The sequence below is a fragment of the Bactrocera dorsalis genome, chromosome 1, assembly GCF_023373825.1.
Source record: "Bactrocera dorsalis isolate Fly_Bdor chromosome 1, ASM2337382v1, whole genome shotgun sequence".
Lineage (NCBI taxonomy): Eukaryota > Metazoa > Arthropoda > Insecta > Diptera > Tephritidae > Bactrocera > Bactrocera dorsalis.
The window spans coordinates 81,357,947-81,385,864 of NC_064303.1; the positions used below are offsets into that span (position 1 = coordinate 81,357,947).

At 36.9% G+C, this 27,918-nt stretch overlaps 1 protein-coding gene across 2 annotated transcripts in view; it reads left to right on the top strand.

Moving 5' to 3' along the window:
* LOC105233295 (uncharacterized) overlaps nucleotides 1-27,918 on the top strand; it is a 115,405-nt gene that overhangs the window by 22,886 nt on the left and 64,601 nt on the right. The window lies entirely within an intron of this gene.

Sequence of the window (27,918 nt, forward strand, 5' to 3'; positions counted from 1 at the left end):
AAACTTTAGTAGGAATAGTCATTTCAGCGCGATATTTTCCACGGTTTAGTAAAAGTTTGAACATAGAAGAGTCAATAGTATTGGACTCCGAATAATCTCATACGAACATTTTATCTGTAGTATTGCCTTAAACTACAGTTTGCTCATATCACTATCCTAGGCAAATTAAAACGTAATGTTGAAACTCAAACGCGATTTTAAGACGGTTTGTAGCTATTTAAACAAATTCCTTAATATTAGTCATTTTTCTTTAAAATTTTATTATGTTCGAATTTACGAGTTCGCTTTCGCGTCATTTTTCCAACGCATGCAAGTAAGTGCCGTTATGTTGGTTTTATGTCTTCCACCCACAACTTCGTCTGAAAATTAAGAAAAACGGCTGCATAAAAGTCTAGCATACATTAAGTATGAATTTGATAAGGAAATATGTGTGTGAAGATTGGCTCTTGTTCACTTAAAGAAGACTAAAAGTGGATATACCATAGTTTGGCTGGTCCAAATACGTAGCGACCGATAAAACAAACAAACTGCACATTAACATTTTTACGATGTGCTCGTGTTCGCACGTATGCACCCACACGCCGCGACGCTGTGGCACTTTGGTGGCGAGTTAACCGGTAAGCCATCCTAAAGGTACTCGGTGATAGGGTTTTATTGAATGGAAAAAATAAACCTTAAATACTTAAATTATATTTTCATTAATAAAATATATTAATCTTTATTTTTCTATGAAAAAATGTAATTAAAATATATATTAAGTATTATTTTTGTATTACAAATTTTTGTAATAAGCTTGCTATTATCCATTGAAAGTCTATATGCGCTCTTAGGAAAACTTATCGTTGCTACATCATCTAGTGTCTGCTGGGTTGGCGTGCAGCAGCGCCTTGCATGCATTAACTATACGAATACTAACTATAAAATGCTACTGCTCTGCGATTTTCGTCTGCGCAACATATTGCAGCGTTCAATGTCCCTCGATCCCAATATGAGAGCGCATAAAATTCTATTATGTTGCCCGAGATGTGGACAAATGGTTAATACAGCGAGTTGCTGCACTTGCACACATGCAACCACACACATACTTATATACACAGATACACATGTACGTAAATATAAATTCAGAGTCTCGAAAAAACGGGCTGCTGCAAGACCGCTGCATGTTGGCCATGAAGCGTTGTAGCGGCATTCCCGTGCCTTCGTGGCTGATCGGCATACGAAATGAATTGAGGCGAAGACTGAACGCAAAAGTCAAGCAAAATAAAAAACGAAAACACCAAGAAACAATCGGGTAGGCATAATAAGAAATTGTGCATTATGGCGCGCTACTAACTTGCAAGCTGCGAGCGCTCGCCAACTGACAGCGCCGGTCGGACGTGGAGCTCACCTTTTCGGACTGGCTGCGCACATGAATACATACATATATATACTATTATGTGTTTGTGCATAGCTCCTCGTTTACCTTCACTTTATATGTGCATGTGTAAAATAGATTATATGGACTTAATGCGATTTTAATACGATAATGTGACATAAAAATTCATTTCGATTTACGACACGACAAATAAATTGCTGGTAGTCATCAACTTTGTTGGCTCTTTCAATATGCCTGCTCACATGTGTGAGCGTATGTGTGTGTTTAAGCCTGCACTGGAAAGCATTTACATACATTTGTATATGGACATGTTTGAGTTAATACTCACACCCTTACATGCTTGTGTACTTTTGAATATTCAATCAGATTCTTCGTAATCCTTTCCGCATGTTTATGTTAATATACTTACGCAAAGAATACAACTTTGTGTTCAGGCATATTTAGTAATTATATACACACCATACGCATACATAAGTAAGTGATTATATACATATGTATGTATATGTACATATGTGTATCCGTAGATAGCAATGTGTTTTTAAAATTTTTAATATGAGTATTCATTAAGTTCAATCCAGTTTTAATACCATTATGTTTGCCGAGTTTAGAGGGATTTAATTATAAATACTAAATTAATTTTAATTAGTTTTGAGCAATTATTCCTTGATATTAAGGTTTCTAAGTAAAAAAAAATTTACAAATTTTTACTCGAAGCTCACGTGTTTTTAAAAAGCCCGTTGGTTTAAATGTATTTTAAAAAGAGTATATGTATATCATAATTCACTTGTTATTTGTGTGGAATAATTACGTATTTAAATCGGTAAGTAATTATAGTGGACTACCGCCTAACTCTCGATTCAAGATCCATCCAACTTTGACAATTTGTGTACGAAAATATTTTTAACCTTACCGCATGTTCGTCTATTGGACAATGCCACGATTGCAGAAAGATGAGCCTTGTTAAGAGGAAGTAGTTCCTGCGTAATATTCTAGGTGATAGTAGGTAAGAGAGTTGCATATTGTCAAATACAGAAAAGGATCAGAGATCAACAACTCAAAAAGATTAAAAATATTCAAAATTCTCTAAATAATTTGAAACAACTATTTAAGACATACTACTATGAGCAAAAAATAGTATGACTTTGTCCATAATTTTAAAATTTTCAAAATCTCTGTCGCCCACGTCATAATCCCCTTGTCCCCAATACACTTGTGCCAACATTTTTTCCAATCTTCGAAACAGTTGTTAAAGTCAATTTCCCAAATAGCCTTCAATACGCGTAGCGATTGACGTATAATGTTTTTAATTGACTTAAACGGTTCCCACGGAGCGTTCGTTTGAGTTTGCTGAATGCCAGAAGAATGCCACGGAAATTAGTCAGGGGAATGCGGTACTTAGCACTCAAATGCCTTGTTAAAGGTTTAGCTGTTCGGAAGGAATTCGGAATACGCCAAACCCCTCGATGATCAGAGAAAACTGTCACCGGCTATATACCTTGATTTTTGACCTGCTTCGTCGTATTTTTTTCGGAATCGGCTCACCTTTGCCATGATATTCGCCGATTCTCTAACTGATAATCGTCAAGTCTCAAGCACTAATTCCACACTTTATTGGTGTGTTGGTCATCAGTTGATGTTGTTGGCCGTTCTGGACGTGGTTCGTCGTCAACGCGTTCTGGACCGTCTTTGAATAAATTGTCCAATCAAAAAAACTTGCCTTTTCTAACGTTCTGAACGTTTCGGCACCAGAAATTTTATTCCTCACTTCTTTGTTGAATAATTTCACTCATCGTAAAAATCGCCGAATGCACTTTTTGTAATTCAGAAAGACAAGGGTATGCTAAACACTAATGATTTATGTGGTGACTGTGCGTTCAAAAGATTTTGAAGATGAGGAACTGGAAGCCTTACTCGATGAAGATTGTGGTCAAACACAAGAATATTTCGAAGAATATCTGGAAGTCACTTTAGCAGCAATTTAAAAACGAATCAAATTCGTTCGATGCGTTCAATAAGGAAAATATGTCATTATAATTAAAGCCCAAAGATGTTGAAAAATGATTTTACTAGTAAGTATTGCTATCTGAATGCAACGGAATGATTCGTTTTTCATCGAATATGACTACTGATGCAAAATAAATCCATTACGTTACGCTAAACGTAAGAAATCATAAGTGAAATGTGGTCATCAAGCTAATTCAACGGCAAAGCCGAATATCCTTGACGACCAGGTCAGGTATTTGGTGGAATCATGGTAAGGTTCATATAAAATTCCAATGGAAACACTAATGGGAAACGCTACTGACCACAACTCATCACATTGAAGCGAAGGATTGTCAAAAATATTTCAGAAAAAGAAGCTAGAAAGTTTTATTTCACCCGCCTTGTAGCCCTGACCTTTCCCTCTAACCATCAATTGTGCCGGTCTTTGCAGTACGTCCGGCGCAGTTTGTAAGTATAGATAAATACAGTTTGTTCAGTGTAGAATATCTTTTTGCAAAGATATGCTTTGTGAAAGCACAGTCCAAGTTCCGCTGAAAAGAACTCGATCAAACTTTTATATTCGGTATGACATCATTGTTTAGAATAAACTTGAAAGCTTAAGTGAAAACAGTCCAGAATTAATTTATAATATTCTATTCCGTAATAGAATTCTCCAAACAAATTTAAAGCAAATTTTCTTAAAGTAACAGTGAAGACAAGCAAACTTGCATTAAGATCCATTTAGTATAATTTAATGATAATTGACATTAATTTAATTGAACACAATAGCCAAAGTGCGGCTCCCTTTCAAGCGAAGAAAGAGCAAATAATAATGGCAAAATTAAGCATCTCTGTGCATGGGTGTATGGCACAGAGTTTGTCAGCTGATTAGTCAATGTCATTGCCGCCAGCAGAATAGCATGAAAGTGCAAAAACAAAGCAAAACAAAAACACATTTAGCATTAGACAAGGGGTATTCTTGAGAAAAGTGGTGACTTTGACGACCCTATTTTGCGTTTCATTTATTTAGAAGCTGAATGATTTGGACAATTCTTTGTAAGGGTCTGTGCATTGCGATGAACTGGTCTGAGTGTCTAGAGAAGCTGCAGAATTGTAGTAAACAGTAGAAAAACAAAAGCTGAAATATGTTAGACAGCTTCATATATTTTTATGTCTCACCACTAGGATTATTGCTTGCCGGTCGCCGCGTCACACGCTCCTTGCGCAAAAAAATTGCATTCACTTGGCGGACAGTTGGGTATTTTTCAATGTCTCACATGTTACGCGTAGCATGCAACCACGCGACGCAGTGCAAATATTACTGCAGCGGCGGCATACGTGCGTGCACTCAACTACTTACATATATGTACTTGTAAGTCTTACTCTAACCCGAACGGCGACCGCGCATGAATGCATGCGCTTATATCCACTGGAAACCCTACGCATCATGAAGCTTTGCGGGCTGGCAGATGCGCTTAGTTACTTCATATATTACGCTTGCCGCCTTTTCCTTGTTATTGAGTTCCCTATTGCGTTGTCGCTTGTTTTCCGTCTTGTTAACAAAGTGTCAGGCGAGCAGCCGACTTGTCACTTGACGCGCGTTGCACGAGACTATACCCCCACACACACACAGCGCCACACCGCGCCATACAACACAACGCGATGGCTTTGCATTTCACGCTAAGGGATTTGCCATTGTACGTTGAACGTTCGATGTGGCATTTTGGCGACGGCAGTGAGGCGAGGGACGCCGCGTCGTCATCGACAACGGTAGCGGTGCCACAATGTTGATGCTCAATTGCGTGCGTTGACGTTACGTCGCGTCGCGTTGCATTGCTGCGCGTAGTGTTAAGCCGCGTACGTACGTAGGCATCACGTTGCGTCTTGGTGATCCGCGGCGTCAACCGCTGCCGCCTGACATTTATTGTAAGTGAAAACTTTAATTGCGATGCGATTTTCCAGTCTTTGGTTTTTTGCACAGAGCGCACTATTAATTGAGGGAAACATTGCACCGACGCCGCCGCCGCCGCAGTAGAATTACAATTTGCTTGCCGAGTACCCCTACAATTGCAATCCATGGTAATCAATGAGACAGCTGAAATATTTTTAAGTACAATTCGCCTTGGGATTTCGAAAATGAGGTTAACGAATAAAATATCTGCCGTTGGAATGTCAGAAAGCAATGGTATTAACCCGAATTGGGGTGCAAATACGGCGAAATAAATCAGTGAAGCGACTAACTGAAAATAAAATAGTGACAATAAACATAACATAAATATTATATAAATGTATATTATATTCCAATGTACCTCTTACAACACTTTATGATATGCAACTGTATGTGTGAGTATATTATTTCCCATTTTATTATTTCCACTTGTCTCTGACACACCCATAATTCAGCTAATTTTCCTTATTGCCACTTCGTGCTTAATCGCTGTAATTAACACTTCCGAAATGGGCCTTGAGACGTGCTGTGTCGCGTTGCCGTAGACGCCCTCAACCACCAGCTGTGCTGTTATTGGGCGCCTGGCGGGTAATTCGCATCGATGAAATCCAATAACCAGAAAACAGGCCTGGCATGAATCATGTGTCTTGCATATTACGGATTGTGTTTTTTGCACCCTGCTTCCTACTATTTATATCTCTCAAAACAACCGTATGAAATAGTTTATATAGGGTGGGTCATATAAAATTTTAAATTGAAAGATAGGTCGTAAAAGATTGAGTGTAGCGTTTGCTCTATGGCACGTAGCGCCGTCCTGCTGGAACCAAATGTTGTCCAAGTCTTCCTCTTTAATTTGCTTGAAGAAAAATTCGGTTTACATTGCGCGATATCGCTCACCACTGATGGTTACGGTTCCTTCTTCATTTTCGAAGAAAAATGGGCCGATGATTCCACCAGACCAAAATCCGCACCATACAGTGATTCGTGCTGGGTGCATTGGCTTCTCGACGATTACGAGGGGGTTTTCTGCGCCCCAAATGCGACAATTCTGCTTGTTAACGTAATCATCGAGGTGGAAATGAGCCTCGTCCAAAAAGATGATTTTTCGGTAAAATTGACCATCCCCGGTCAAACGATCTTCTGCCCAATCTGCGAACTGTAGACGGCTTTTTTCTAGTGAATAGCGACCCATTTTGAGACTTTTTACGGAATATCTATCACTTTCCGAATGGTATTTGACATTTTCAAAGTCGAAATATAGATAATTCAAATTTAAAACGTTAGATGACCCACCCTACACAAGGAACGTTGCTGGTCAGTTTAAATTCAAAAAAATATTTGAAGGAACTATCTTGATCAAACTTTAAGTATTTTGTTTTTCTTATCATACTACTTAAGTTAGATATGGTAAGGAAAATAGAGTGTTAAGTAAGAGCAATGACGGCTTCGCTACTGTTAACAGCGTATCTTAAGCCTGATGAGACGGCGAATTTCCATTCCAATTAATGCGACAGGTTGATTGAAAAAGACGTCTGATTTCACCGGTCAGTCGTGGAGAAAGCGTCGATATGTTCTTATCTCGTCTTCCTCCACAAAACTATGACTATATACGTCCGTTAAAACTACTAAACTCATTGTCAGTGCATATTGGCCAACGTTCGCTTCAAAACCCATACAATTTGGATTGACCTTGCTGAGAGCAAGCAGCTTAATGGAGTTATTGATTTCTACTCACGGCCACAAGTATCTCGACACCGTGCCAGTATTGGCTGTAGAGCAAGTCCCTTCGTCAAGATCGCAAGATCGCAACAGAATACAGAGGCTTCGATTCATTCCTTGTCTGAAAGAAATTTTTACGAGAAAGCCTTCTTTTTAAGCTCATCGGTTTTGCAATTGTCAGCGATTCTGGTTTCTCCACACAAGATGTTCTAAAACAAATTTCAGAATTATATAAAAGTGCCATTATAATTTGCATACCATGCCTGAGTTTGGTTGAAGACTTTTCCCCGTAAATTTCAGAAGTTCTATTCTATGATTATACTCCGCATGCTCTAATCCTATATCTTTGGCTAATTTAATAATATCAACTCAGATTAAAATAAACAGACAATATTTTCCAGAAACTATTAGCTCTAACGTCAAGAAATATCATCAAATTTGAGTTCTGTGCAGAGCAGAGAAAAGCATAACGACTATGGAATTTCCGGTTTTGAAAAGACAATAATGTGTAGGACTAGGACTAGTCTTCAAATTCTAAAAATCTACCTCTTCTTTACTGTGTGAAAAAGCTTAAAGAAACGCCCTTTGAACTTCATGAAAAATACAGCGGGTAATGAAGTAAAAATCAGTTTAAACTTGGAGCGAAAGACGCAAAGCAATTCATTCATTCTATTTTTCCTCACTATAAAATTACATTTTTTATTTCCTTTTACGAAGCTAAATTGATATTCAACAATTTCAATTTTCCCAGCACTATGCATAAAAGGCAATGAGAAAAGCCGATGGTGGGAAGAAAAGTGAAACAATAACAATTGCGAAACAAAAACTTTGCAAAATTTGTTTTTCTTTGCGTTATTTCGTTGTTGCTGTTGTTGCTGCTGTCGTTTTTTTATTGCTCAAGCAAGTGTGTTAAACTATTTGAAATAGCGATGCGGCATGCGAATGCCATTGTACGGGTATATTGTATTTCCACGTGGCAGCCCCTCCCGCAACACTACCAGTGCACACATCCACGATATAAGTGCAGATGTCTGTATGTGAGTTCGTGTGCCTAATTCAAAGCACCGGTACAACATTGAATTTCTTTTACGCAAAGTTTTTCCATTACCAATCGGTGTTAGCAGCAATTGGATTCTCTGCGCATTCCACGGCGCGTTACGCTGCAAAAATGGCACAGATTGTTGTGGGTAGCACAACAAGTGGCTGCTGTTGCTGCTGCTGCAGGAAGCAAGCGGTTTTGCTGCGAAGTAGCGCTTGTCGCTGGCGTCGCTTATGGCCATCGTAAAGCTTAGTGTCAAACGCCTGGATTCGATACTTTAAGCGTCAAGTCAATGAGAAAGTTCAGCGCCAAGAATTGCCGCGAAAGTTCGTTAGGTGGGTTAGAACCGTACTCACTGGTATGGCTGTGATGTTGGTTTATGCTGATGCAAGTACATGCCGTATTTCCTTGGTGGTTTGGTGCTGGTTTGATTTGCCTGACTACTTATGAATGCCACTCGCTTTGTAATTTCAGCGCCTGGCATGAAGTGGCGCATAAAAGTGCTTTGCTTGACTTTTGGTTTGTGCGCAGAAAACATGCAAAAAGAAATACGAAAACTTTGGAATTAAATGGAAAAAGCGAAAAGGTGCGCATTTTATGCTCACATTGACATAATAAAAAGAGCATTTTAAATCAGCAAGCTGCAATGATTGCTTTGAGCTTGTTGTAATGAATTTTGAGGTTGTGAGCAGAAATAAAATTTTCAGACTTAGAATGTTTAACATTGTAGACTGATAATTTGCTGCTAGCAACGAAAATTTTATAAGTAAAATAAATTTTTGGCCCAGAAGGTCATTGTGCCACTAATTTTTGTGGAACATGTATCAGACTGGATCACAAAAAGTATGTTTGTTAAAAGTTTTGTTGGGTACACTCGCTTTTAGATTACGTATAGATAAATTTGAGGATAGAAATGCGACTTGTGGTCCGTTGTGCCCTGTGTACATGCCTTAAGTCTTTCATAAAACCTAAAATTTGTCCTTAAAATATTTTAGGCCAAACATGGTAGCAATGAAGAAAGCGATTATTGTTACTAGGATTAAGTTCCAAAACACTTTGCATTGCGCATTTCTGCGATTAAGTACAATATCACGGGATTGAAACTTATCACCAATAAATACAATTGCTAGCTCATCAATTGTCGGTGCAGTGAAGAATCACCGTGCATGCTCTCCAAAAGGTGTTCTATTGGAGAATTTGATTCCGATAGTTTAGTTTGTATGGCAGTTTTTTGCTATAGTGGTCCGATCGGCGATACCAACAAAAGAATAGCTTATTTGAGAGAAAACAAGGTAAGCAAAATTTCAGAATGATATCTCAAAAACTGAGGGATTAGTTCGCGTATATGCGGACAGACGAGCATTACAAAACTTTGTGGAAAACTTAATTTACCATGTTTAGGATTTAAAAATTAACAAGAAGCTTCTAAAACGGTGATCATCTAAATTTTAAATAATTATCGTTATGAGATGTGTGTGCTCACCTTGTTCATGATATTTACAAATAACTAACGCCTGATTTCTACTCAAATAACTGGAAGCGGGACACTTCAGTGACAGCGAAGCAACGGGTTTACAGAAAGAAGGTTGTTGTTGGCACATCAACTGCAGCTAGAAATAAACATTTCTGAAAATAGAAATATATTAGCTATTTTTAGTTATTAGTGCCTACTTTAGAATGAACCATGCTTTCTTTACTAGACTTTCCTTTGTTTAATCTAATCTACTTTCAAAGTTTCGCGTACAATTCCAATATCGCATGAGTCAACGAAATTTAAAATGATTTAAACACTTAAACCTTTAGAGCTAATTATGAAACAAATTATATGATGCAAATTTTGCTGAACTTAACTGTGAGTTCTAATGAATTAGTATGTGAATGTGGTAATCAATTAAGCTGCTTTGGGAGTAATTGTCAGTAAATAAAACATATTTTGCGTATCAAATTGAATATGTTTATATGGTACAAAGGCACAAACAAACACACCGTTAGCAACATTTCCTTTCAACATGCACATTCACCTAAATTTATTGGTGATTTCAATGAAGTCATGCCCAGCCTTTGTGTGCATGTCTATTTGTATATGTGTACTTAATAGTGTTTGTGCACGTATAAATAATATTTATCTAACACACAGCATCAAGCTACTTCAGCAAATCTCAATTCAACACCGCTCGCTTTCTTGCTGCTTTGCTCCAGGAGTGCCCCCATTCCTTATGGCGTTGGGCGGTTTATGTGCTCTTGTGTGTTTTAGTCTTTTATCAGTGTGATGTTGCTGTCATTGTTGTTGCGCAGCTATAAATCTCGTTGAATCATTTCGATTATTGCTCATTCAGGCAATCGAACACATGTGTCCGCCTGGTGCTGACTGTGCCTGCCCTGCTGCAAGCGCCGTGGTGCGGTGTGGCATGCCACATTCGGTTAATGCCACACATTTGCTCATATGCATATGCGTGCGTGTGGGTATGTGGTCACCCCTCTTCCCACTGTTAACGGCCAGGGCAAAGATCATATTTGAAATGTGTGAATTTTGCATGTAAATGGATTTATGGCCATAAATTATCTGAGTATTTGTAGGCGGTAGAGAATATCAATTGATACACTTAAGCTAGCGTTGTCATGCCGTTATATTCATTGAACGTTATATCTCGCACTGGATGAGTAAATATTGTGTTCATATGAAACTTAATAAAGATGTCTCCCTAATGTCAAAAATGTATTTTTAAAATTTATTAACAGTCCAGTGTTCAAGGTGAAATATGTGTTGCGGAAACAATGAAATTAAGTGAAATGATGGAGGGCAAATAATATTTTTTTAAGTAATTGATGCTTTATTTATGGAGTATTTTAAATTTGTTGAAATTTATTTGAATTTTTACGTGTATTTGTAAGAATTTTTGAAAAAGCACTTTATTAACGGGCTGGGCACAAAATGGCATTTTTTCTTTCTCTTTGCCAACCGATCTTGGAATAAAACATTATTATTTGTTTCATTAGTTCGTGACTGCCTTTCGTTTTTTCTTCATCGGCATTTCCTTCAGGTGGCAGATGACTTCATAAATCGCACTTTGCAGAAAGTTGTTATACAAATGGAACTAAAAAGCATTGGACATTGGTGTGATGATCGCTAATCAAGCGTCTTTGGATCCTAAAAAATTGCCAAGAAGTATGTTTCTCCCGAAGAACTCTTCAACTAGCTTCACATGAAATACATAAGTATAAAATAAAATAAGTCTGAAAATTATTAAGGGTTTGTCAGACGAATTTAGTGCCATATGTACTAGCTATCTGCGAGCGCTGCTCTCAAAAATTTGATATGTCAAGTAAGAAAGTGAAATTCTACTTCCAAGAGACTATGCGTATGATGTATTGAAGTGTTATATACGCCTTATTGAATCCTTGTAAATTTTTATACCCAAAACCAGAAAAAAACTTTTAAAATATTCGTAATGAGCAGAGTGGTTTTAGGTATTCCATGTGTCTTGATCGCTTCACTTCGAACTAGTCGCTCCGTCGTTTTGCAAATGCTCCCTTATACCCAAGAAGCTGTTCATTTTTAGATCCGTCGATATTAATTTACTACACCAATTACAACGCTAAAATATGCAAATACTTTATTTAGGTCAAAACACTGTAATCTATATCTGTCATTGAAAAGAAACAATCAAAATTCAGATAAACTTTATACTTTTTATTCACAAAAGATCTTGTTTTTTTATTAAGTTATCTCAATTGCAATGTGAAGGTGGTTTTTATCAAACAACGTTTCTAGAAAGAGCTAGCAAAACGTTTGATTGTTATAAGAAATACACATCTGAACGGGGTAATAACTTCGATGCAGCTACCCTTTTTACTTGTTTTTACTGATTTTAGTCCGGTATTACAAATGTATGTGGTTGACATGACAAATAATTGTGAAAAATTTTCCCTATGGTCATAGAAAAATGAAGATACACCTTCATTGCTAATTGTATTTATTGTCTCCGGTTTCTTTCCGTTATTATAATCAAAGTTTCTCTTAACTACTAAAAATATATAAGTAATAGAGGATCTGGCAAACTCTGTTTTGCCTTAAAAGAAAAAAACGTTTTGGAATTTATTAAGTCCTTTTTTGGAAATATTATTAACTATTATTATTAAATTATTGAAGTATTTTAATGATCCTTTATTGTTCATGTGTTCTAGTACAGAGGTCGTATTCTTCAGCAAAGTACCTTGCCATACATGATATTTTCTGTTTAATTATCAGGCGCAATAATAAACGATGTAGATGGTCTTCCGCCCCTTGAACATGCCTCATATAATTGTCCATGCAAAAAACATGTATATTCCAGATTCGAACTTTGAACTTTAAAAGATTGACGTTGCAATGTCCGCATCTGAGTTGGAGATGCGGAGACAATGGCTTCAACGATTATCGACGCAATTCTGCAGAAACAATCGATGAAACCGCAACAAATAATTGTCATCATTTTAACGAATCAGCTAGTGATACGCGTAATAATCGAGCTAGCTTTTTTGGTAGTTTCTTCTTTCTTTAAATTTAGAAAGGAATTTTAATATTTCGTATCTATATTTTTAGCATATTCATAAAGTGGTTGGTATTTGAAAAATGTTATCACCTCGACAGCGACAAAGCTCGGCTATGTCAACTTCAATCCAATTGCTGATTCCCAAGTGATCTTCAATTCATTTCAAGTGCTGTTCACTTCTACCTTGATCGCTTCACTTCCTTTCGTACATAGTTTGCGCACATTTTAAAAATAGTATTTTCCTTAAAGTGTTTAAATACCAGCAAAAACATGGATAGGGATGGATCCAGGTTCAAACCAAACATATGCAGCACGATATGTTTAAAATACCCGTCGAACTCTGTTCCACCTTAGAGGTAATAAATGAGTAGATTTTTAATTTTATCAAAGTCAATTTCTTATTTGGATAATTAATGTAGATAAATTAAAGAAGCAAGCATTTTACGGATTCTTTATTAACCTCCAAGTGATCGACATGCATTTTCAGCTGAAAGCAACAATAACTTTAAGCCAGAAATATACTCGTATGCATATATGTATATATAGTATGACTTAAACCAAAAACCAAGTAATTTTATAGAACTCTAAAAATAACGATTTTTCCAAATACTACAAACACAAACAGTGTGGTATAAAACAAATTTCGATTTCTACATGGCATTTTCCAGTTAAACTTTTAACGTTTCGCTGAAAATAAAATGAAATCGTACCATATTTTCCAAAACAAAAAATGGCTGCAATCCAAAAAATAAATATTTTACAAGCACAGCCGATCAGGCACGCACACATACACGCACATGTGGTATGTTTGTGTTTAGTGAGTGAAGCGTTCATTTAACTACCATTATAAAACTAAATACCTTGTGAAAATCCGAAAAAGCAAACGCAATAAAAAGGAGTCAACAGAGATCAACAAAATGCCGTACAAAAGTCAACCGCAAAAATTTGAAAAATCAAAAAACGCGAAAAAATAAAAAACAACGAATGTAAAATCTATTAAATGAAATGCAATAAAAATGATGCCACGCCAATCTTTTTGTTGCTGCCGCCGACGCGTTGGCTGTGAATAGTTGATGCCCTTCAGCTAACTTCGCGAATATTCAAAAATGTCTATTCAACTTAGGGCGCCGGGGAATTATGTGAGGGCGGCGCTATATTGCATTGCACAGAGACGAAAATACCAAAGAGATTGAATGGGATGTCGGCTGGCAGCGAAGTTTTTTAGGATTATGTGCAAGTTGTACAACAACAACAAAAGATGCTTGGAAAAAATATGCTCAATGAAAGCAAAGTAAAATTGCCATAAAAATTTAAGAGGGAGAATTAAAATGTAATAAAGCGTAGGAAACAAGAGCAACAAACCGAGCGTAAAATAAATTAGCTTCACTGTCGGCTATGAAAAATGTTAGCTAGCTTAGGCGTGCGCGTCGGCAGCGGCGTCCAACGTGGCGACCTCTTCCGCGAGACAGCACTTGTGGGCTATGTGCGGACTTGGCTGGACCGAAAGGGTTACGCTGCTTAGCGGGTATGACACTTTCAACTAAAAAAGTGTGCTATTTTATTTTATTTTTCTTTTTTTTTGTTTTTTTGCATTCCAATGCATTCCCTCGTGTTTTCCATTCTTTGTTGATTCTGCTGTTTTTTCGTTGCTATGCCTTCATCTTGCCTCTTTTGACTTATGTTGCCCGTCGCCATTTCAATTATTTAAATCTTTCGGAAACCTCGCTTGCGGCATTCACTTGTGCACCAGAAGACAAAACAACAATCATTTGTGATCATCCGTAATATTTATGTTGAGAAAAAAACCAAGGCGGAGGGTGCAGCGATTTATTTTTCAAGAAAACTCATAAATTTTCGCGCTCGCACAAATATGTTTTTCGCCTGGATGCGGGAGCTTCTATGTGGTTGCAAATGTGTTGATGTTTTCGGTAGCAGAATTGTGTGTCAGTCAATTGGATACGCACCATGATGTTCCATTTTTGTTTTCGCAGATTTTCTGTTATGTAGTGTCATTTTTTAACCGGCTTCATGACAATTATGCTGAGATTTAATTTGATATGAAATTGCTGAAATGTGGTACCGCCCTCGTTTACCTATACGAAAATCCATGGCTCGGGACGTGTTCGAGTAATATCAACTAAATTTGGTACATATTGTTATTTTGATATTCCAATGTAACATTGTAAAAATTTGTGAAATCAAAAGCAAAACATTATACAATTTTATATTCCATTTGATTCTTCCACTTTTCAAACTCAAATTAAGAACCGATTAATGTATTCGGATAAAACTTTTAGTTTTCTTAACGTATTTCATTTTGCGTCCAAAAATTGTCAGAATGGACCATAATTGTTCAAGCCCCCACATATCGAATATTTGGAGCGGCAAGCAGGCGACTGCGGTCATGGTTTCTACGAAAAGACCAGCAGAAACTGCTTGGAGAGAAGTTTATTATAATTCTTGCATACAGTCCACATTGTGTAGATATTCTTTCGGAGACATGAAGAGGCATCCCGTTATAGTCTCGAGTGTAGTTTTCTGGCATGCCTAAAGCTTCCTCGCCAGAGTTTCACTGCATCCAGGCGACCATATTCGTGCGGCGTAGTTAAGGCCCGCCCGATATGATATGTTGTCAATAAGATTCCGCTGTCTTTTTCCATGTGCAGCCGACTAGCGACTTGGGGATTTTGTTGCGGCTCTGGCAATAATCGCACGCCTAAACTTTAGGATTATTGACAGTCGGAATTTTAACACCATCGTCAGCCATATTAAAGTAAAGTCTTGACTCTTTTGTCCAGTCGTGAATATGGTCGCTGTGAATAAAGGGGGGTGCGAGTAGTGTAAAGCCAGAGAGATAGGCGTTTACTTTTGAGCACATGTCATTCCATTGTCCGATGGCATTATCGTGCCATCATCCGTGTATAGAAATTTCGTCTGGTGGTTAGGAGAGTTTTGAAATGTAGACATTAAACAGCAACGGGGAGACCCTCTGTTTAATTCTTCTCAATTTTTACCACGAAACAGTATGGATGATTGCCGATCACTCAGAGGTTCATAGTCTACATCTTCATTCCTAAAGGGAGCGGAATTAAGTAACATGTCTTGGAGGTATATTTTAAACTTTTTCTATTGGTGTAAGTTTTTATTAATTACCCAAACAGTAGCGCAGTTATTTTATATGCAAATTAGGCGTCTTTTTCTTCTGGAAGCTGAAATATTAGTTGATATACATACATATTGCGCAATTTTTGTTACTTATTTTGTCGAACAAAATATATTTTAATATTAGAAAACAAATTAAATTAAGAAATTTCTTTAGCACAAAATATATTTGTTTAATCTACAGCACGACTACTTGAAAATATTTAATAAACACACCATTTGTAGCAAAACCCATTCATTCTCTGTACAAAAGTGTACCAGCAATAAAATGTTTAGAGAGTACTTAAAACTACCTATAACTCGTTTCCATATGCACTTGTTGTTACAAATTGAATTTAAAGTCTAAATCACTTGATTTGTCGACGATCGTAAAACCTGTGAAATATGGTCAGAAAATGTCAAAAAGTTTATTGTGATTTCGATTTTACGATCGTACAAGTAAATACTTCATAAAATGCCAAAATAACTATAATCCAAAGCATATCAGCATGAAAACCCATAAAGCAATGTGGCAATACATGACTACTCCCATGTCGTGCATGTAAACATGTGTAGTTATGTATACGCATGACTTTAGTGTTTTAAATTGTGTTAAAAGTACATGATTTGCCATACAAACAAACAGATTTGTGCACATTAACTTGTGTCAGGTTCTATGGGTGACTGCACGCATCCACTTTCCCCATTTTAATCAACTAGAAGTGCATCCACCACACAAGCACACACACACCTACACACATTTAATGTCGCGCAATGTGTGACTTGTCAGCCAGCTTTGTGCGCGCCAAAGTATATTATATTATTCTATTTCGTTACAATCTCTGTCATTGTGTTCCTTTTTGTGCTCGACACTTGTTTGCTCGCATTCGCTGTCTTCGCTTTGTCTTTAGCGCCGATAACGATACTTTTATCGTCGACAGGCTGTAGATGGAGCGGGCGCGACAATATGAGTTGAGCGACAGCATAGCAAATGACTTATGACAGCTGTAAAGATTTGACATTTGACATCGACAGCGTATTAAGTTACAATTGTTTGTTATTTTCGGCGATGCGTCGAATTTGAATCACATTGAATGCTATTAAAACTCTGACGACTTCTGTGGTGTATGGGACGTGAGCAACAAATTTTCTAAAAAACTGAAAGAGAATTGAAAAATAAGAAATGATTTGTGAGAATCGCTTTGTGTGTTACAAAGCATGTTTAAGAACTACTAAGTGTTTATATAAACTTATATGGATGTGTGTACATATGTATGTATGTACGAGGGTGACCTAATAACTATTTGACCTAAAAAAACGAAAATTTTGGAAAAAAGGCGATTTAGTTGTTAACGTAGCCATCTGTTAGCTCGCCATTCCTGACCCAGCGATTCCTTATATAAAGTTATTTGCCAATTAATGAAAACAGCGGCCCTTTCAGTCGATAGAATAGTCTTTGTTCCTAGCAGATTTACCGTTAAAATCCCATATTTCGACAGTTTCTTGGTTGCTGGTGGGTACCGATGACGGTCATAAAACGTCACGCACTGCTATGAAATGGTGTCACACCCAACGCACCGACAAGTTTCTCTTGTCTAATATTTCATACACGATATGATTAACGCGATCTTTTGGGATGCCTACTGCACCAGTTAGCCCTCGCATGTTCATACGGCGGTTTACCGAATAAAACCAGATACTTTTGACACATTTTCGGGCCATCTGGGAGAGACTCATCAGAGTCTGACATGTGCTCACGTTGAACCAAGTCAAAGCCACCGTGTACCGAATCTACGTGATTTCCCTTTCAAAATAAATAGTCAAATCACGGAGAGATATTTCCTTTTATTCGACAGGTTCACTTCTCCACGCGATCAAAACCACAAGTTCGACTAGGTAGAAGGTAATTTCGACGAGAATGTAGTTCTCTTGCAATAGTACTGCAATCATAGTGGGTTGAGCATTAAGGGACTGCCCACGTATATCTTAAAATTTGAAATTTTATTTTTACTTAATTTAACACCTAATCGCATAATAAGTGTTTATAAACTCATTTGTTAATGCAAATTTAATTCCTTCTCATTTATTAGTTTAAATACTTAATTCAGTTAGATGTTGCCAGATCTACATATCTGTAATTATTTATGCACCCATAGGACTCATAAAATGCGCACCTTCTTAACTCAACTTGTTAAATAAAATTTATCACGCATGGCCATCGCTGGAAGTTGACATTTTTACGATTTTAATTAATTTGACATGTCCCTCCCACCACACTTCTCTGATGGTGTAGGCAAATTACTAAATAGTTTATGCTGCGCTGCGCCAAAATGCCAGCGAAATTGAATAAGACACGCAGTTGGCCTTTAGCTGCCGCAACAAATTACAGCCAACTGCAGTGACACACGCACCAACTGACTAAATATTAGACAGTCGCAGTGCTACATGGTATTTTTGGGCGAAGCCCATACGCCCACACAAAGTTTAACCCAATTCGGTTGCATGACTGCGAAAGAGGTGAGGGGCCGCGAGCGTCCGCCGTGGAGCGGACTCGAATATGGATGTAAGCATGTTTGGGTGGATGTCAGAGTGTATGTAGCCGAGTGATAGCACCGGCGTTGCACAATCTTCGCTTCTCATGCCACACAATTGACGACCTAATGCCATTCCGTTGGCCCTTCTGGTAAGTGCAAAGAATGACACACAAATATATGGACAAAAAGTTAAAGGCCCACTTGCAGTACCAAAATGAAAATGAAGTAGACTAAAAGTGGAAAGTTCGAAATGAGAAAAGAAAATTTATGAAATGGATCAAAAGACATTTAAAGTGTCATTAATGCGCGGGCATAAAGTCATTTGCATTTTTTAAGAGCATATTCAACATTTTATGCACTTTTAAGCAGGCCAACAACCAAATTTAGTTGTCGTTAGCCGTCGCCTCGACACTCAACATATAGTGCACATACCTACATACCGTCTTGCTTAAGTTTCTCGCACTGTCGGTTCATCCTTTTGTAGGCATGGCATAATAGAAGGGCTCCCATCCGCTTTTCATTTAGCTGATAGTGTGCGTTGTTGGCTAAAGCTTTTTGCTGCTTTGTGTTTTATGGCTTACAGAATGTGCGCCTAAGAAAGTTCAATGAATTCAAGAAAAGGGAAAATTTATAAAACGAGTTTATTTTCCAATTAAGTTCCGTCATTCCGAAAAGCTCAATCGCTTAAAAGCTTAAGCATGCAATGGAATTTCAAATAATCATGTTATTTAAGTATAAAATAAAACGAAAATGCCAAACTCTGTAACATATATTTATTGATAAAAAATAGGTAATGCGATAATAATTTTTATAATTTTACTTATTTTAGCAGACGTTTTAACAACTTTTCCTTACATTTACATTTGGTGGAAAATGCCATTAGTGGGAAAAGATGGAAAGGTGACATCATAAAATACTGCATGGTTGCATTTAAAAACTTTTCGGTAACGGCATATCTCTACAACCTGTTAGTCAGTTACTTCAACGATAGGACCCTAAGCTACAACATACGAGGTGTGTTCAAAACGTATCGCGAATCGTAACTGACAGTTTTCTTCGATTGCAGGGGCGTGGTGCATCATGAGTTCTTGCCACAGGGAAGAACGGTCAATAAGGAATATTACCTGCAAGTTATGCGCAATTTGCGCGAAGCAATCCGCCAGAAACGCCCGGATTTGTGGAAGAACAAAAATTGGCTTTTGCACCACGATAACGCCCCTGCTCACACATCGTTGCTTGTGCGCGACTTTTTGGCCAAAAACAACACACTAATGATGCCGCAGCCACCGTATTCCCCAGATCTGGCCCCCTGTGACTTTTTCTTGTTCCCTAAACTGAAGAGGCCCATGAAAGGACGACGTTACGCTTCTCTTGACGAGATAAAGACGGCATCGAAGGAGGAGCTGAAGAAGATAAAAAAAAATGATTTTTTGAAGTGCTTCGAAGATTGGAAAAACCGTTGGCAGAAGTGTATAATATCTCATGGGGATTACTTTGAAGGGGACAAAATAGATATTCATGAATAAATAAATAATTTTTGAAAAAACACAAAATTCGCGATACTTTTTGAACACACCTCGTAAACCAGGGCTACAAAAAATACAAAATCTCCGGGGGAGTGCCACAGTACACATCATTGGGTTTGCAGAAAGCTCTTGAAGTCAAATCATATCGTCAGGCCTATATTCCACGTACACTATATGCGCATTAAGAGTATGCTCCACGTTTCGTACGGTGTCCGAAGGTGCTGCCCTAGTGATCGCGGGTTTACACCCGCTAGAACTCTTACCCAAAGAGCTCACATATCCTTCAAATGAGAGAGTAACACCCAGAACCTAAAAAGAGGAAGCCAGAGCAATGGCCGCTGGACATTCCGACAAATCCCTAAAATAGAACTATGGCTTAATGGATCGCACTAAGAAGTAGATTTTTACCTCACCCAGGTTCTCACTGGACATGGTTGTTTCAAATCATATTTGAAGCGATTCAAACATGAAGACAACGATGTATGCGATTATTGCGGAGGCGAGATCATCGAGAATGTGGAGCACACAATGATCCAATGTGCCAAATACGACGAAGAAAGGAAATTTTTGAATAATTTACTTTTAGAGCCTCACAAAACGACTTATCTCGAATAATAATAAATATTTTGAAGTGAGTTTGATTTAGCATAGATGTCACTAACAAATTTACAAAAAAAAAATTACCGGAAATACACCTTTCAATTCGATCCCAGAACGAAACAATTTTTTGTCGTCTCTTTCCTCTAGCAGGAGATGCCGATTGAAAAGCAAGCTTAAAAAAACCTATTTAGAAGTATCAAGCTAAATCTAGATGCTCGCTGCAAAAAGTGATCAAATATCACAATGCACAAATATCTCTTTATACAATTCTTATCACGAAATAACTGTATTCGATTCCATTGGCATTATTAAGTGGTAATAATTTAGTAAATATTATGAAGTGCGTTTAATTTAATTATACTCTAATAAACTCATTTCAAAACATTCGTTTTCCGTTTTTAAATTTGAAGTCTTTAGTGGCACACGCAAAGCGATAACAGATAAAAATGTCACTTTTAATTGCATTAGAGTATAATACATTTATTATATTTTTATAAATATTGGTAAATTATTACATCACATTTTTGTATACGTCTTTTAAAGAATTTATAAGAGCTTTAGTTTTCTAAACAAAAACATTGTTCATTCAATTAAAAAATTTTCTGAACAGAAGCCACATACACATACTTAAGTGTATGAAAGTTATGAGAAATGAACTTTTACTGAATTTAATATCAAATTTATTTGCCGCAGTAAATTTTATAACACAAAATTTGACAAAACGAAATTGTGCATATAATTTTCCTGGTTTTTGAGATATTTGTCTCTGCTGAAAAAGAAATATTTCAGTGATTATTAAAAGAAACAGTTTTCCCTTTTATATATAAATATATAAAATAGATTTTATGAAATATTATCGAAAAATTTAGATTAATTCAAAATTTTGTCAAAATATCTTTTTGCTCTTATTTAAAGTTCGTTTAATATGTATGTTCTTGTTTTATTGTACTTAGATGGCTCAGAACTTCATTTTTCAGGGGTATTTAGACTTTATAGGGGCCACTTTATTTAAATGTACATATATTTTTATAAACATGCATGTATGTGGATCACGACTAAGGATTATATGTAAGAATATACACAATTCTAACTGTATAATTATATACTATAATCGATTTAATAGTGAGTTTACACTTTAATTACATACCTTTAAATGGGCGAGTGTAATGGCGAGAAGCCCTTATGTATCCAAATACATACATACGAGTTTATATGTGTACATAAATATAAAGCATTATGTGATTTTTATGCTAAAACTAACCTTCTCGTCTGCTTCATTCCTATTTACTATGTACTTAGTACATAGCCGCACGCATGGAAAGCCTTATATTTTCCACATATAACTATGCCTCCGTATACTGATGTAAGTATGTATGCATTTGCACATATGAGACTAAATCCCGTATTGTATTTTCTCCACACACTAAGCGCCACTGGTATTTATCGAAGGTGAAATGAAATAATTTTTATTGTGTTTTTTTCTTTGCCTTTCAATGATACGGCGGACGGCTGCATTATTAACTATGTCAATATTTCATGCTTTGAATGATACTCGCACTCACATGCATACCCATTCCGGCTCGATAATAAGTATATACTTTTTTAGCACAGTATCTATATATTTATATATATAAGAGTGCATATACATATATATGTGCCTACATACTTACACTTTAGCAAAGTGCATTAAATATGCTCTTGTAAACTCGTCCAACAAACGCTTACTCCAATACGCCTTCATACACACCACTATATACAAAAGTACATACATACATGCAGATAGGTATGGGGTTAGAGTAGCAGCGGAATAAATTATTTAAAAGCAAGAATCATTTTAATTTCAACTGCTGCAGCGACTATGCATGACCCCATTACATTTAAGTGGAATTTGTTAGTGTGCAAAAGTGACGGAGAGAGAAAGAGAGAAAACATTAAACAAACAATGAAAAATAACTAAGAAAAATATTTAAATTCTTTCAACAATTTGATGTGATTTAAAGATATCACGGTATTTCCGAAGCTCAAAATTAATTCCCACTGCTCAATGTATGTTAAAAATTTAACTGATTTGGTAAATTAATTTAAATTGCTGAAAATCAGTGAGAATATTGGGGAAATATTGAGAACAATTTGTACAAATAGATATGTAAATTTGTGAATCAGATACCACATCTGGAAGTATCTATGAAGAGAGGGTAGAAAGCGATGTATACTGTTTTCAAATTGGTGGCATGTGCCAAAAGAAATACTATCGGTAGGGTATAGCCGGATCAAAAGATGAAGCAACTTCGATAGACATAAAATAATACTCGTATAATAAATGATAATTGCGGTTTATACGCACAACGTTTAGTTTTTCTTCCTACAGTAAGGTAGGTTTAGAAATCGATGCCTAAAAAGCTCTCTTACCTGTTATGACTCGGTTAGGCGGGCAAAGGTTGTGCTTATTATTATTATCTATAAATCCGAGAAGAAAGCAATAGTTATAAGATTGTTAATTCTAAGAATTTTTTCACCTCCGTAGACTTCGGTTTCAGATGTAGATTAATCTATATTGATAGAGTACTGTGCCCAAAAAATAAGGTGGCATTGTATTTATTTTGAAAATTCTTTATTTATTCTTCCAAATCAATTTCATCTTCTTCAAAGTAATCCCCTCCCGATGTAATGCACTTACGCCAACGGATTTTCCAATCTTCAAAACACTGGTTGTAGTCACTTTCCGGGATGGCCTTCAGTTCCGTCTTCGCTGCGGCTTGAATCTCCTCTATCGTATAAAAACGGTGTCTCTGGAGCGGTCTTTTGAGCTTGGTGAACAGCCAGAAGTCGCACGGCGCAAGATCAGGTGAATACGGTAGTTGCGGAACGATATGGGTTGAGTTTTTGGCGAAATGATCACGAATTACGAGGGCAGTATGGGATGGTGCATTATCGTGGTGTAAAAACCAAGAATTGTCCTTCGACAATTCCGGCCTTTTTAGGCGGATAGCGTTACGCAAACGACGCATAACGTTCAAATAATATTCCTTGTTGATTGTTTGACCGGTTGGAAGGAACTCATAATGCACAACACCACGATAATCGAAGAAAACAGTTAACGTGACCTTGATTTTTGAGCGACTTTGGCGCGATTTTTTTCGTCTCGGCTCTCTTTTAACACGATATTTGCTCGATTGATCGGTTGTTTCGGGGTCGTACGCATAGATCCAAGTCTCATCGCCAGTTATAATGCGTTACATGATATCCTGGTAGTCGGAAATCATCGTTTCATACACTTCAACGCGACGCCTTTTCCCAAAACATCCTTCAAAATGGTATTGGCTGAGCGTTTCGATATGCCAACTTCATTAGCAAGGTCTCTTATTATTAATCGACGTTGTTTCAGTCTTTGATTTGTTGCACGTGAGCTTCGTCGGTTGAGGTTGATGGTCGCCCTGGACGCTCTTCGTCTTCGACACGTTCACGGCCGGCTTGGAACTCACTATACGATTTGGAAACATTTTTTTTAGACATAGCCTCATCACCAAATGCTTTCTGCACCATCCTCAACGTATCCGCAGCAGAAAATTGATTCCGTAAACAAAATTTAAATTCTTTGCTCAACAAATTTCGACATCTTAAAAAACGAAAAACTTACTTTTAGCAGCTCATAAAACGATACGTCTCTCAAACACTAATGAATATTTTGACATGAAAATTGACATAAATGTGACTGACAGTACTACCAATTTAAAAAAAAAAAATAATTCTCCAAATCCTTCGACACGCGCAGTTTGAATTCAAATGTCTTATTTTTTTTGTGACAGGTGACATTTTTGAATCGGAAGAAAACTTCTTTGAAAAAACTTCAAAATGCTACATTATATTTTATTCCGTTATGATAATAATAAAAAAAAACTATTTTGAAATATCTTTTGGAGGCCAAAGGTGGCCTTCATTACTTTATAATCTAGTCAGTTTTATGAGTTCGATTTTTTGCCTTTTCAGGAAGTGAGGAAGGTTAGCGACAGATCTGTTTGAAAGCATTCAGATCAGCTGAACTGTTTTTAACATCAGCCGTATTTACTAACTGTACAGAACGGTTTTGCTGAAACCCGTAATCATCAGGACTTTATTCATATCTTTGCAGCAGACAAAATTAGTTAAATTTCACTGGTAACGGGTTTCATCAACAGCTTTGTTTGGTCTAAAAGTATGGAGGTCGTATAATAGTGTTTTGTGGATATCTAGTAAGAGTTCTTCAGTGTTTAGTTAACGATGTAAAAATAAGGCATACGATGCACTTGCTTGATTTCAATTAAATTTTTAGTGTTTAGTTGCTGCGCAGACGTCCTTTGTAACGACTTTCTACGCCTTAGTCCTTGTTAATAATCCTATACAGTAGTACTTAGATTTGGAGAGTCTATAAGTATAATCTGTTTTATCTTCGAAATTCGGCCAGAAATCATTGACCCATTTTAATAATATAACTTCCATTCCTTTAATTTGACATTCAGCTTAGTAAGTAGACAAAACTACACAGGCGTAAGGATCATATATTGGGTTGTCAAAAAAGTCTTGCCGTATTTTTATTGATTCAATTTGTGTGGCACACATACATCGAGCTTCTTGGTGACTTCAAGCTTCTTCAAATGGTTTATAACGGTTTGATGACTACTATGCCGGTCTCTTTCGACCAATTCAGCGATTTCATCGCAATTTTCGACGACAGGCCTTTCGGAGCGTGGCGCATCTTCGACTACCTCTACACCAGAACGAAAACGTTGAAACCATCGTTGTGCGGTGGTAATGGAAACTGTATCGGGTCCATAAACTGCACAAATTTTATAGGCGGCTTGAGATGCATTTATCGTAGTAGTACTGCAAAATATGCCGTATTTTCTCTTTATTTTGCTCCATGTTTGCGACGCTATAACTCACGAACGACTTAAAAGAAACGACAATCAATCAAACATGTGTTAGCGCGTGAAATGAGCTTTCCAAAAAGGTATAGCATGACCCTTTCAGCGCCAACTAGCGGTCTTTCGCAGACTATGAAAGTTTGTACTGCCATTACCACATATAATTAGAAATGTTACAAAACATTACTTGGTGAATTAATTTTCTAAAAGACGTAATCAAATTTTCCAAATTTTTTTATATTGCTAAAAAATTCAAAATTTTGGTAAATAGACTGGCATTTTTTGCATAGAGTTGACACTAAATTTTTCTCGAAAATATCGAGTTTGCAAATTATAATCACATAGTTAATAAATTTTCTCATGGATATGGCAGGATGAACTATGTAATTTTTCCCGAAAAATGTTTGCGCAGTGAACGACGAGAGGTAATGCTGCGATGTGGAACATCTTCTTCTAATGAAGAGTACGACAAATTAAAAGACACATGAACGCATATATACCACAGGCCAACTAACTAACTATTTTCTAATAGAAAAATAAGTTTTAAATGTTTTAATTTTTCTACTGCTGGGTTTTTACAGTACAACGTTTTGTGTGGTAGTCAAATCGGAAATTGTGTTTGCCTGTATTTGAAAACGATTTTGCTATCACATCCACAAAGCCCAACATAACAATGCGAAGCTCTAAAGAACCATTGAAATCATATAGTATTCTCTTTGTTTATAAAATAACATTGTTCGTATACAAATAATAAAAACATGTGCCTACAATTTTCAGGTTTTATGCATAATTTACCAAATATTTGATCCTAAAATAATGTAACGGTCAGCGTAGACACTTTTCGGCTATTTCCTATGTTGTATGTGCTTTCATAGGAATCAAAATTAGAAAGTTAAGCGAGTGTAAAATGAGAAAAATTTTCACCGAATAAATAATAAAGTCGCTACAACAAACAACAATGAATAAAGGTTCTTATGTATATATGTAGGTGTGCGTGTGTGTTTGTGCAAAGTGATTATGTCACGTATGATTTAGTCGAGTCACTCGTGTGTTAAGTGCAGTGTAGACGTCCCACACACGCATACACAAACATGTATATATTGCCCGATATACACATTAAAGTAGATTAATATTTATACAATGGCGAAACACCTTCATTCATTTTAACTTATGTTCAGCAGCAGCACATAGATATGTACATATATGTATAAATGTGAAGCCTTTGTTCAATTTTTTGTCTGAACATTTATTGGTACATATATTGAGGTTGTTAAGTGAAATGTGAAACATGTCAAAGCGGGATCAATGCATCAATATAATGCCACTGTAAGCTTAGAGTGTGTTTTTGAACGCACACACACACCCATGGGTTTATTTCGAATGTGCAAGCTAAAGAGTGTGTGTGTACAGGTTTCAATCAAAAATCCTTACACATACATATATCTGTATGACTTACAGTGGCGCCCAGCTGCCAGTGTATTGTAAAAAGATGTGTTGTTGCATATGTACGGTTATGTTGACCAAAGTCCTTATCCGAAATAATGTCGGAAAATGCTTTATCACTCGTCCAGTTGACAAGCCGCCAGTTGGCGCATTGTATGATGTTCGGCTGTACGGGTTGAATGTGTTGCAGGGTAGCATGTTCATTCATATGTACGTATGTATGTGTATGTAAATGCGAACGTATGGATGCTCTTATGGCCAGCAATTTAAAGTTCATCCTTGTAAATAAACAGGGTTTATCAACAACATCTCTCAAATAAAAGTTAAAGATCTAGCAGATTTTATGATGTACTTAAGGGTTCACTAACCGAGAGAGGGCCTATCTTTGGCAATTTGTTCCGAGAGTAAGAATAAAAGAATCGAATTTTTATTTACATTGACTTCTATTTATCGAGATTTACAAACTAATGAAAAGCTATGTTGTAAAACCACTTTTAATACAGGATCAGGTTCTATAAGTTCAAACGAAAGCTAATAGCCCGCTTCAGAACTTTCCAGAGAAAAAATCGTTTACATATAATAGCTCTAGCTAAAGCTTCCTTAAATGGCCGCAACTGTAGTCAGTCTCAGTCCTTCAGTACTTCCTGTTGAGGGATCTTCTAAATTACCCCATTTCGTTTACAGCTTACATGCCGTAAGTCTGAGTATGCAAGTTGTTTGCTTGTTGACTTTGTTGGCATGGCTGCCAATACCTAAAATACGTATTCATGTATGTATGTAAGAGCTAAAATAGGTGTAGTATGCTTGTTTTGCCTTTACCACGTACTGCTATTGACTATTTAATCCTTTTTGTATAGTTGAAGCGTGTATTTGCTTGCGGGTCTGCCTATGATACACTGCCTGTCTGATGATGTTTCGCACACTCTCCATGTGCATTGAAGTGTACGCTTTTGGATGTGTAATACTGTTATAACTAGTCGTTGAATCGGATCGGACGTATTGGAGCTACTCGCCACTCGTGCGGAAAGCCTTTATATGCTCACTTACATTTAGGATTCGCGCAAAGCGCTATTGTCGGCCTGTCACCGCGCCTGCGTTTGCTGACACGAAGTGAGTGGCAATAAATTATAGTTGCTATTGTGGGGCAGTTCATTAAAATTTCGTTAAACGGCTTAGG